The sequence below is a fragment of the Rattus norvegicus genome, chromosome 9, assembly GCF_021556685.1.
Source record: "Rattus norvegicus strain SHRSP/BbbUtx chromosome 9, alternate assembly SHRSP_T2T, whole genome shotgun sequence".
Lineage (NCBI taxonomy): Eukaryota > Metazoa > Chordata > Mammalia > Rodentia > Muridae > Rattus > Rattus norvegicus.
Genome location: NC_141542.1, coordinates 21,992,126 through 22,002,156, shown reverse-complemented (window position 1 = coordinate 22,002,156; position 10,031 = coordinate 21,992,126). Strand labels below are relative to the sequence as shown.

Here is a 10,031-nt window from a genome sequence, read left to right as displayed (position 1 = left end):
TTAGGGTTTTACTTGCAAAGACACCTTGAAGAAAATAAGAGAAAATGAATTAGAGCCGACATTGGGACCCTAAGAAAGGAAAAAGTTATTGAAGTTAGGAAGTAAGTTTTACATAATATTATAGACTGGTTAAGGAAGTATAGAATATATAAAATAATATACTAGTAAACTAAGTCTAACTACTGGAACCCTTATGAGAGTCATTGTGTGCAAGGAACAGAACGCTAGTGGAATTAGTGTGCTAAGGGTTACCTTGATTCTTTCTGGCCACTGCCTGGCAGTTTTGCCTATGTCATTTATCATTAGAGTGTCACAGGAAAATGCAATTAGCTGATCTCGGAGCTTTGGACTCTGAAGTATAAAAGTAAATGTTTAAAGTTTAAATCATGATAAGTTTACAATTATTATTATTATATTGGCCACAGGCCTGGGTATAGGGCAAGCCTGAAACTTTGGAGAACAGTTGTAATTCTTAGTTCTTGGTGAGATGTAGTCATTCTTTGCATTTGATTTGGCAATGATTATAAATCTCTTTTTTCTACCTGCTTTTGGATTATTAATAAAGGACTGGGGCAAGAGAAAGGCTACAGAACATGTGAAGACTAAATGAGAGAGAGCATGAGGGAGTGAATGAGAGAGTAAATGACAGAGCTAATGTAAGAACAAATGTGAGAGTGAATGAGAGAGCATGACAAGAGCATGTGAAGAGTGAATGGAAAGAGAATGTGAAGAGTGAATGAGGGAGCTAATGAGGGAGCGAGTCTGAGAACAAATGTGAGAGCCAGGGAGAGAGCATGAGGAGAGCATTTGAGAATGAGTGAGGAGAGAATGTGAGGTGTGTGTGAAGACTGTGTGTGTGCGTGACAGGAGAGTGCATGTGCTGTGTGTGAGATATGTGTGAGGTGTGTGTGAAGACTGTGTGTGTGCGTGACAGGAGAGTGCATGTGCTGTGTGTGAGATATGTGTGAGGTGTGTGTGAAGATAGTGTGTGCATGACAGGAGAGTGCATGTGGTATGTGTGAGATATGTTTGAGTTTTGTATGAAGATTGTGTGTGTGCGTGACAGGAGAGTGCATGTGGTGTGTGTGAGATATGTGTGAGGTGTGTGTGAAGATTGTGTGTGCATGACAGGAGAGTGCATGTGGTATGTGTGAGATATGTATGAGGTGTGTATGAAGATTGTGTGTGTGCGTGACAGGAGAGTGCATGTGGTGTGTGTGAGATATGTGTGAGGTGTGTATGAAGATTATGTGTGTGTACGTGACAGGAGAGTGCATGTGGTGTGTGTGAGATATGTGTGAGGTGTGTGTGAAGATTGTGTGTGTGCATGACAGGAGAGTGCATGTGCTGTGTGTGAGATATGTATGAGGTGTGTATGAAGACTGTGTGTGTGAGTGACAGGAGAGTGCATGTGCTGTGTGTGAGATATGTGTGAGGTGTGTATGAAGATTATGTGTGTGTACGTGACAGGAGAGTGCATGTGGTGTGTGTGAGATATGTACGAGGTGTGTATGAAGAGTGTGTGTGAGAATGAAAGGGTAATGAACAGACGTGTACATGATTGTGGGAGTTTGAGAAAAGAAAACTGCAATAAAAAAACCGGAGTGCACAAAAAATGCAGCGTGTGTGCAGCCTCAAGCTGAGAGAGAGAGAGAGAGAGAGAGAGAGAGAGAAAATGACTTTAAGCCTTGAAGTTGCCTATCAGTTTGTACCCAAAGAGGAGTCTGTGGATATGTATTATGTGCCTTCCAGATATTCCTGCTTCCAGGTGAGAACTCTGATCCTGTGACCGAGGGCCAGGAAAGGCTGACAGAATGGCTGCTCCCCTGAGGGCAAAGGATAAAACTTTTAGGTCTATGACCTCCTAATTTATTTTTTCACCTGAAGACTTCTTATTCAAATTTTCTTACTAGGATACAACTATGGTCCTGGTGAGCGTCTTTTCTCTTGGATGCTCAATCCGTTCTTTGTTGTCACAGACTGTTTGAGCTTACTCCAGTCACTGGGACTTATTCACACCTTCAAGTTTCCTGAACTTTTCAGATTTCTAACATTTGTGGCAAACTGCGTGGCAAAAGCAATGAATGTTGAGCACTTCCCTGGGGTCCAGTGCATATGGAGCTACGGGTGTATGGATATGGTAAATCCCTAGGAGTTACTCTAAGAATGTAGGACTGTGCTCTTAAGACCGCTGCCTGACCTCACTTCACTTTGCCAGCTTTGTGGGCTTCTACACTGCTGCTCTGAGAAGAACTGAAAACTAAGGGAATAGATGTGTAGCCTCCCATTACCTTTGTTATTGTTAGGATATTAGTAGGATAGGTTTGATTGAAATACACTCTCAAAAATATTAACAAAACCATTGCCTCTTGTGTACCATCTGGATGAAGGACCAAGTTCACAGACAGTTCTTCACAAGCTTCCCAAAGCCAGCAAATTGGAGCATGAAGAAAGCCAAGTCCAAGGCATTCAAAACCAGCATCCTCACCAATGCCCCCAAGAAAGGCTTTGGTTAAAGAAGGGAGGTAGTGAGACAGTTGGCCCTCATACACTCAGAGAAGACTGTGCCAGGAGAATTGGGGAAGGATTGTGGGAGAGTAATTAGGTATCAGTAGTCAGTGAGCAGAACGTAAAGTGAAAAAGAAAAAATATATAAATAGAAATAAAACAAAGTTCTTTAACAAAATGGGATACAATGTATTGCTGAACTAACTCTACTGTATTTACATTTGCACATGCTTTAACAGATAGAGAGACTAGATGTGATAAAGTAGGATGCCCTTGTCATTTACATATATTATGTATACAAGATAAATGAGGTGGAGAACATGCAGTTCAAAGATCCATTGTTCCCTCATATCTATGTGGCTCTGCTTCCCTTTATCAGGACTGTGGAGGCCTCTGCTCATCCAGGTCTCAGGGCTCAACCAAAATGCAGTCCCCTATGATCTCTGGCCAAGTGCTCTTGTGTTCACAACAGAACTCTGCCTCAGGCTGCAGAGGCACTGAAGGGCCAGCCTTCACCTTCAAGGTGCAACCACGCTTTCAGTCTTTCCAGGCACTCTGTTACTCAACTGAAGGTTTCAGCAGAGGCTTTTCATCTCAATAACAGAAGCTTACCTAACCCAAAACAATGGGAAGCCATCCTACACTCCTGATTGGCTGGTTACCTGAGACCAAACAACATAGCTCTCTTCTTTATGTCTGTTTTCCTGATTTGAAAGTAAATAATGTGATCATCTGTGGTGTTGGTGGTAAGAATAAAATTCTTAACATGAATAACAGGACCATGCAGAGCATGGCCTTCACATTCTAGGTATAGAGTGAAGAGCTAGAGGGAATTACCAAAGAAAACAATAAGAATCCTAGCAACAATTACAGAAATAATGAAATGAAATAAAACAAAAACAAAAATACCTTGTGGGTGCTGGTATTAAAGGCATGTATTAACTCTGACCAGCTTTTATGTATTTCCAATAAAAAGCAAACAAACAAACAAACAAACAAACAAACAAACTGCCTTATTACAGTTGCAGCAAGTGCAGGAGAGAAAGCTGGGAGACATGCTGTGCTGCTGCCCCCAGGCTGTGATTCTGCAGCAACAACTTCCTTGGGAATAGGAACCTGTATGCAGTGGGATTCCTTGCTGGGCCTATCATCTCAAAAAGAGGGGCTTCCCTAATTCAAACCTTAGAATCCAGTTTACTTCCGGCCAGGAATGAAGTCAACCATCATTAGTGAAAGAGCAAGGGAACAATTATATAGGAAAAAATATGTGCCTTAATCAGAAAAGATCCTCAACTTCTAAGGCCTCCACAATCTCCACCCCTCTCTTCTGAGCTTTGCATAGTGATGTTGTATAACTCCAGATGGTAGGAAAAGGCAGAGTTCTTCCCAGAAAAGTCATACATGATTTTCACCCTGACATATGTGAGTTGAGGTGGCATCGTATCACAGAGTCAGCACACCCGGGATAAGGACACAGAAGCCACAGATGACAATGCCAAATGGACTCCCTCCTGAACTTATGGACCCATTAAAATTGAGGTTTAGCCTAACCTTAGGCCATTCCACTCCCTGCCCATCCACCTGATTTTTATGTTTGCTATGAGTAAAAGATCAGAGTGGACCCCCAAATAACCTCATGATTGGACTTGGAAATTCAGGAAGAATGATATTGGAGAAGGGATGGCTATGTGGTTACAATGTGGTAACTAGTTTCTGACCAGGAACCTCGTCCTTAGCCATTGGGGAATTTAAGGCCGGGCCTCCTGCTTGTTCCAGTGCAGGCTAAGACTTCAGGGTCAGGCCAGCTCCTGAGCCCCACACAGGGCTGCCTGCATACTCTTGTGACTGCATTAGAGCCAGAGTGCTCTCCACCCTATCCTCTTCTCTCCTCTTTATCACAGCCATGGTCCCCAAGAGTACTTGTCAAACACATTTATACATCTATCTCTATCTCAAAGTCAGGTTCCCAGAGAATCAATCCCCATAGCTGACCATAAATGAGGATTCACTGTGTGTGTGTGTATATATATAGTATTTTAGAACACAGAATGGGGATTCTTGGTGAAAGCTTCATGGACATGTATTGCAGAACTAGAGTTTTAAAAAGGTTACTCATTGTCAGAGTCCGGATGTGCAGGGCCGGACGTGCCTTAGGGAGAGCCAGAGATAGGACTTGCCAAACCAGCTATCAGCCCCAAGGACATTGACCATCTATAGCCACCCCCTCCCCTTCCTTCACCCCCCTGAGTGAGATGAGCTACCCTACCTGCCTGCCGAGCTGCTAGAGAGCACGTACTCCTTGCTGATGTAATTTCGCGCTGAAAGTAACTGTGCACCATTTGAATTGACCAATCATGTGTAACCGCGCGAATGCCCCTAACCTCCCCTATATAAACCCCCGAGTTTGGAGGCTCGGAGTCGATTCCTCTGTCTCCTGTGTGAGATACGTGTCGACCCGGGGTCCCGCTAAGACTCGGGATCTCGTTTAATAAAGCTACCTCTTGCTGTTACATCAAGAATGGCTACTCGTGATTCCTGGGGGCACCCCAGCCCGAGATCGGAGCGAGAGACGGGGCTCCCCGTTTTGGGGTACGCTCTTTCATTTGGGGGCTCATCCGGGATCTGAGCGTGACCCCCCCGGAACCCCGAATGTCACTTGGAGGTACGTTAGTGTGAGTGCTGGAAAGCGGCCGCTGTGTGTGAGTGCGTGTGAATTAAGTCTTGTAGTCTGTGTTTTTCAGTACCGGTTTAAGGTCTTGGTGCACTGTCTGGGCAGATGAAGGATTCCTGCCCTGTGCACGGGTGGAAGAAGGATTCCCACCCTGTAGAAAGCTAGCTTGAGAGTGCACTGTCTGGGCAGAAGAAGGATTCCTGCCCTGTGCACGGGTGGAAGAAGGATTCCCACCCCGTAGAAAGCTAGCTTGAGAGTGCACTGTCTGGGCAGAAGGAGGATTCCTGCCCTGTGCACGGGTGGAAGAAGGATTCCCACCCAGTAGAAAGCTAGCTTGAGAGTGCACTGTCTGGGCAGAAGAAGGATTCCTGCCCTGTGCACGGGTGGAAGAAGGATTCCCACCCCGTAGAAAGCTAGCTTGAGAGTGCACTGTCTGGGCAGATGAAGGATTCCTGCCCTGTGCACGGGTGGAAGAAGGATTCCCACCCAGTAGAAAGCTACCTTGAGAGTGCACTGTCTGGGCAGATGAAGGATTCCTGCCCTGTGCACGGGTGGAAGAAGGATTCCCACCCCGTAGAAAGCTAGCTTGAGAGTGCACTGTCTGGGCAGAAGGAGGATTCCTGCCCTGTGCACGGGTGGAAGAAGGTTCCCCACCCCGAATAGGCGCCTGTGAGTAGATGAAGGATTCCTACTCTGAATAGTCTTTTTTTTTTCTTTTTCCTCTTTAGAAAGCGCACAGGGGGACGCCCCAATTGGGCAGGATCTGAGACGCATGAGAACGTTCCACGAGCTGAATTTTGCAGGGAGGACCCGGCAACTGACAGTCAAAAAGATCTGACTGTGTTTAAAATCTTGGACCGACGACTGTGTTTGAAATCATGTTTTGCTTTGTTCGTCGAAGAGTTTTACTTGGTCCCCTTAATGCTTAGTGAGTAAGAAACTTAATCTTATGGACCCTGCTCTAGTGGCGGTGTGTTTGTTGATAGCCAAAGTTAATTTTTAAAACAGTGTTTTGAAAGACCCCAGCTTAGCAGCAGTAACGCCATTTTGCAAGGCTGTACTTAAGATGACTGGTTCAGAGAAAGGTTAAAACACTGAGTACAAAGCGGCTGCCAAGCAGGATGTGTTTGGTTGAAGGCCTGGCAACAGGACGACTTCGGTTGAGCACCTGACAATGAAAAAAAAAAAGCCCCGGGAGAGGTCCCACACCCTGGTGGGGGGCCGAGTCAGCCGTTATGTTTCAGGAAGGTAGCTAGGAAACTTGCCCCCGGGCTAAACCTTTGCCATATTAGAATCCACCAATTATATCCCTGTAACCATGCATCTGCTTCTGTATGCTTGCTTCTGCTCCCCAAAATCCTATAAAAAGCCCATCCTTGGTTCCGTGGGGCGCGCCAGTCCCCCGAGTAACTGAAGCGCCCGCAGGTGCCTGTGCCTGTGTATCCTGACAATAAACCAAGTCCTCTTGCTGATTGCATCCTGTGGTGTCTCGGTCTGGTCTTTGGAGTTAGAGGATCTCCATCCCGAGGGAAAGTTCTCCCTGAGAGCTTTTCATTTGGTGCATTGGCCGGGAAAGGAGATCCTCCACCCAGGGACCACCGACCACCCACTGGGAGGTAAGCCGGCCGGCGTCTGTCTGATTCTGTCTCGTTCTGCCTTATTCTGTCTGTTCTGTGAGCGCTCAGCCAGGTCTGTTCTGTGGCGCTCAGTCAGGTCTGTTCTGTGAGCGCTCAGCCAGGTTCTGTGAGCGCTCAGCCAGGTCTGTTCTGTGAGCGCTCAGCCAGGTTCTGTGAGCGCTCGGCCAGGTCTGTTCTGTGAGCGCTCAGCCAGGTCTGTTCTGTGAGCGCTCAGCCAGGTCTGTTCTGTGAGCGCTCAGCCAGGTTGTTTGGAATTTGGGCGGGACGAAGAAGGAGCTGACGAGCGCGGACTTCTCGCCCTGCAGCCCTGGAAGATGACTTTTCGGGGCCCAATCTGGGACTCTGGTTAGAAGAGAAAGATCCGGACTAACGGCACCTCTGTCTGTATTTTTGGCTTTCAGAGGGCCCCGGACCTTTGCCACCTCCATCTGACTTTTTGCTTTCAGTTTGGTACCAAAGCCGTGCAGCACGCCTGTCTGTTGTTTGTTTGACTGTTGGTGTTGTTTGTTTTCTCTGTGTTCTAATCTTCCTTAGAACTAACATGGGACAGTCCCTAACAATGCCCCTAAGTCTCACTCTTGATCATTGGGAAGACGTCCACGACCGGGCACACAACCAGTCCGTCGAGGTTAAAAAAGGAAAATGGCAGACTCTCTGCACATCCGAGTGGCCCACTTTCGGAGCGGGATGGCCAGTGAATGGCACATTTAATAAGATCATTATTTTACAGGTTAAAGATCGGGTCGTCCACGGACATCCTGACCAGGTTCCTTATATTATCACTTGAGAGAGTCTCGACTTAAACGCCCCCCCTGGGCGGAACCCTTCGTGGACCCGAATTGGCCTCCCCTCAACCCCCAGCCTGTCCCCTCGGCCCCGCCCGGTCCGACGGCCATGTCTTCCTCTCTCTACCTTTGTGAAATCAGAGCCTTCTAAGAAACCTGTCCTCCCGGCAGACCCAAACTCCCCTCTCATAGATCTTCTCTCTGACAGGCCCGGCTAAAACGGAGGAGGCAGAGCCGCCGGCCAGATCAGTTGCCGGGCCACAGTCTGATAAGGGTTTCTCCCCTGTCGCAGGGAGATTGCGCAATAAGCGCAAGGTGATGCCAGATTCAACCTCCCAGGCTTTCCCACTTAGACAGGGAACCGGTGGCCAGACCCAATACTGGCCGTTTTCAGCAGCTGACATTTACAATTGGAAACAACACAACCCTTCTTTCTCCAAAGATCCGGTGGCACTCACCGACCTAATAGAATCTGTTTTACTTACCCACCAGCCTACTTGGGATGACTGCCAACAGCTCTTACAGGCCCTCTTAACCTCAGAAAAAAAAACAAAGAGTGTTCCTAGAGGCCAGAAAGCATGTTCTGGGAGATGATGGGCGTCCCACCCAGCTGCCTGAGAAAATTGATGCTGCATTCCCACTTAAGAGACCAAACTGGGATTTTAATACAGCTGAAGGTAAGGGACACCTACGCCTTTGTCGCCAGTTGCTTCTAGCGGGTCTCTGAGGGGCTATACGACGCCCTACTAATTTGGCTCAGGTAAAACAGGTATTACAGGAAGCAGGGGAAACTCCCTCCGCCTTTCTAGAGAGACTTAAGGAGGCCTACCGTATGTAAACTCCCTATGACCCAGATGACCCAGGACAAATGACAAGTGTCTCTATGTCCTTCATCTGGCAGGCGGCTCCAGATATCAGGACTAAGTTACAGAGGTTAGAAAATTTGCAGGGCTATACATTACAGGATTTACTTAAAGAAGCTGAAAGGATTTTTAATAAGAGAGAGATAAAAAAAAAAAAACAAAAAAAACAAAGAATTGAGTCGAATCTTGGCCGCTGTAGTACAGGGCCAAGAAAGGAAGGGAGATAGGGGGGAGCTCGAAAGGGGCTAAAGCTGGATAAAGATCAATGTGCCTATTACAAAGAGAAAGGACACTGGGCCAGAGAGTGCCCCAAGAAGCCTGGTGGACCCCGAAAGCCTCGACCACGAACCTCCCTCTTGGCTCTAGATAAAGATTAGGGAGGTCAGGGCCAGGAGCCCCCCCCCCCCCGAGCCCAGGGTAACGCTTAAAGTTGGGGGGCAGCCGGTTACTTTCCTGGTAGACACAGGAGCCCAGCATTCAGTCCTCACCCGAGCTTCAGGACAACTCAGCGACCGGACGGCCTGGGTACAAAGAGCTACTGGTGAGAAACAATACCGATGGACTACAGACCGCCGGGTTCAGCTGGCTACCGGTAAGGTGACCCATTCCTTCTTACATGTTCCGGACTGCCGGTACCCTCTGCTGGGCCGTGACCTGCTCACCAAACTAAAAGCACAAATTCATTTTGAGGAAAGAGGGGCCCGAATAACTGGCCCCCACGGAACTCCCCTTCAAGTTCTATGAATATAGACTATATGAACTGGGACAGGACAAGCCACAATCCCTAGAAATAGACACTTGGGTCACGAATTTTCCACTGGCTTGGGCAGAGACTGGTGGGTTGGGGTTGATGCTCCAACAGCCCCCCTTAATTATACAGTTAAAGGCCACTACAACTCCAGTCTCCATAAAAAAATACCCTCTGTCACATGAAGCTTATCAAGGTATAAGGCCTCACATTACGAGGCTTCTAGATCAAGGCATCCTAATCCCCTGCCGGTCGCCTTGGAATACGCCTCTTCTGCCTGTTAAGAAACCCGGCACTGGAGATTATAGGCCAGTACAAGACTTGAAAAAGGTCAACAAGAGGATAGAAGATATTCATCCGACTGTTCCAAACCCTTACAATTTGCTCAGTAACTGTTCATCGATGAGAAACAGGGGTATGCTAAAGGGGTCCTAACACAAAGGTTGGGACCCTGGAAACGCCCTGTGGCCTACCTGTCTAAGAAATTGGACCCTGTGGCCTCCGGCTGGCCACCGTGCCTAAGGATGGTGGCTGCTATTGCTGTCCTGATCAAGGACGCTGGAAAATTGACTTTGGGACAGCCACTCACCATCCTAGCACCCCACGCAGTGGAGGCCTTGATAAAGCAGCCCCCAGACTGCTGGCTCTCTAATTCTCGCATGACCCACTACCAAGCCTTGTTACTGGATGCAGAACGGGTTCAGTTTGGGCCCATAGTCGCCCTCAATCCTGCCACCTTGCTTCCTCTACCAGAGGAGGCAGAACAGCATGACTGCCTACAAATCCTCGCAGAAGTACATGGAACCAGGCCGGACCTAT

At 47.6% G+C, this 10,031-nt stretch overlaps 1 pseudogene; it reads left to right on the top strand.

Moving 5' to 3' along the window:
* The first annotated feature begins 2,444 nt into the window (after positions 1-2,444).
* Positions 2,445-9,649, top strand: LOC148003487 (uncharacterized; annotated as a pseudogene).
* Positions 9,650-10,031: the final 382 nt, after the last annotated feature.